Below are 2500 nucleotides of genomic sequence, written 5' to 3'. Positions count from 1 at the left end.
CGACCTCAAGAAGGCGTTCGATATGGTGCATCGGGAGTCACTTTGGGAGATCCTGAGGCTGAGAGGAATACCAACAAGGATTATTGGACTAATAGCAAGCCTGTATACTGGTACTGAAAGTGCTGTAAAGTGTGGTGGGGGCCTGTCGAGCTTCTTTCCTGTTAGTTCAGGAGTGAGGCAAGGCTGTGTCCTTGCACCAACTCTTTTCAACACTTGCATGGACTGGATACTGGGCAGAGCTACTGTTCAAAGTCATTGTGGGGCAACGCTGGGCAATATCAAGGTTACAGACCTTGACTTTGCTGATGACGTTGCCATTCTATCTGAGTCTTTGGAAACCCTAGTGGCGGCTCTCGATGCATTTAGCAATGAAGCAAAGCCCCTGGGTCTAGAGGTCTCCTGGACCAAGACCAAGGTCCAGGAATTTGGGGACTTGATAGGAGAACCTGTTCAGTCGGTACGTGCTTGCGGCGAGGACATTGAAGTCACAGAGACCTTTACATACTTTGGTAGTGTAGTTCATAACTCTGGGCTGTCAGACCATGAAGTCAGCAGACGGATTGGCCTGGCAGCAGGGGTCATGAACTCTCTCAACAAGAGTATTTGGAGATGTCGGTACCTGTGCAGAAGGACCAAGCTTCGGGTTTTCAAGGCCCTGATAATGCCAGTTTTGCTATACGGTAGCGAAACCTGGACATTGTCCTGTGCCTTGGAGGCTCGTCTTGAAGCCTTTTGCAATAGGTCCTTGCGCCAGATCATGGGGTACTGTTGGCGGGACCATGTGTCCAACCAACGGTTGCACCGTGAGACTGGCACAAGCCCTGTTATCTGCACAATCCGTGATCGCCAACTCAGGCTATACGGCCACCTGGCTCGCTTTCCTCAGGATGATCCTGCCCATCAGGTCGTCTCTATTCGAGACAACCCTGGGTGGAGGAGGCCTTTGGGACGACCGAGGAAGTCATGGCTTGGGCAGATCGACCAAACCTGCCGTGAAGAACTAGAGATGGGCCGAGTCCCTGCCTGGCGTCTAGCCATGAGGGATCCTCGTAGGTGGAAGCGAAGGGTGGATGCGGCTATGCGCCCCCGTCGGCGTCAGCCCCCATGATGATGATGATGAGAGTGAGAGACAATCTGACGTGAGGACGAGAGTAGGCGAAAAGCAAGATATGTAATCTATGATTCTTATACTACTTGCACTTCATATCATGCAAAATGGAACAAATTGGAACAAACATCTTACTTTTAACAGCAGTAAAAATACTTCTTACAATCAGCGAGAACGATATATTATGAAAAACAGGATTAACCATAGTATTCCTCTATGTTGCTTGAAAATATTCATGCTGGAGCAATATTATTGAAAATTCCGACAATACGGCTTCTTTGGAAGACAATGAAGTTTCAGATATCACTGATTTTTTCAGTATGTATATCAAACACTAGTAAGCATACTTCAGCTCATAATTGTTTATTATACTTGTTTTCTTATAGAAAACGGGTCAGATAGTCCGTCTTCCCAACAATCTCACGCAGTGCGATGCGTCCTTTTAACATTAATGCATGGACACTCTCTTGGGGGGAAGTCTTTGTGCTCGTATCTTGCACTTGGGAAGGGATAAGTAACGTGACGTTTGACCAGCAACTTAAACTACTTCCTAAAACAGAGAATACCCTATCTGCAGGACTGGCCGCTTTCCCATAGCAACATTTCTGCCGTTTTCTAAATATTTGAAAACAGATATAAATAATAATATTGAACCACACATTATTATAAACAGATGAATATTAGATTAAAGTTTACTCTTTCTTCAACAGGGTAAACAATAATAGCATAACACAACAATTATCTAAATAAAACACGATATGAAATTATATATTAACCTAATGACACAAAAACACTCAACAACGTAAAATGTACCCGTATCTCTCTAAAGAGAGAATTTTAGGAGTGCACATTTAAACTGTAAATTTGATTTATCTAAAAAGTATTCGACCATTTATAATGAGTGTATTGTATGGCTGAAGGTTTAAGGTCACTCTATGGGACTGTGGCTCTGTCTTTGGTGATGTCAAGCTGGAAGACCCAGCTGAAGTGACATTGGATGAAATTTCCACTGTGATGACGTTTTGTCTCTTACATTATATAAGCTCATACCATGATAATTTCAGTAATTTTCAAGTTTAGATGATATGGGAAAATATTTCAATGCGTTAAATACTTTTCATTTGCATCAAACCATCTGTGGTCATGAAAAATAACAAAAATACAGCCTGCAGAAGCAATATCTGTAGTGACGCCTCAAGTTTCCGTTTAGCAGTCGAATTTCCATAGAAATGCAACCCCGTTTCTTCGCATGTCGTCAGATCTTTTTATAATCTGTTTTCTAAAAATCCGATAAATTCTGAAAATGTGCATACAAATAAAATGAAGCACGATTCAAATCCACTAAACATCCCTTTTCAGACGAAATAATAGAGAAAACCATTTAACCAGGGC

This window comes from Penaeus vannamei, unplaced genomic scaffold (assembly GCF_042767895.1).
Source record: "Penaeus vannamei isolate JL-2024 unplaced genomic scaffold, ASM4276789v1 unanchor566, whole genome shotgun sequence".
In the NCBI taxonomy this organism is placed as follows: Eukaryota; Metazoa; Arthropoda; class Malacostraca; order Decapoda; family Penaeidae; genus Penaeus; species Penaeus vannamei.
This window is presented reverse-complemented; position numbering follows the sequence as displayed.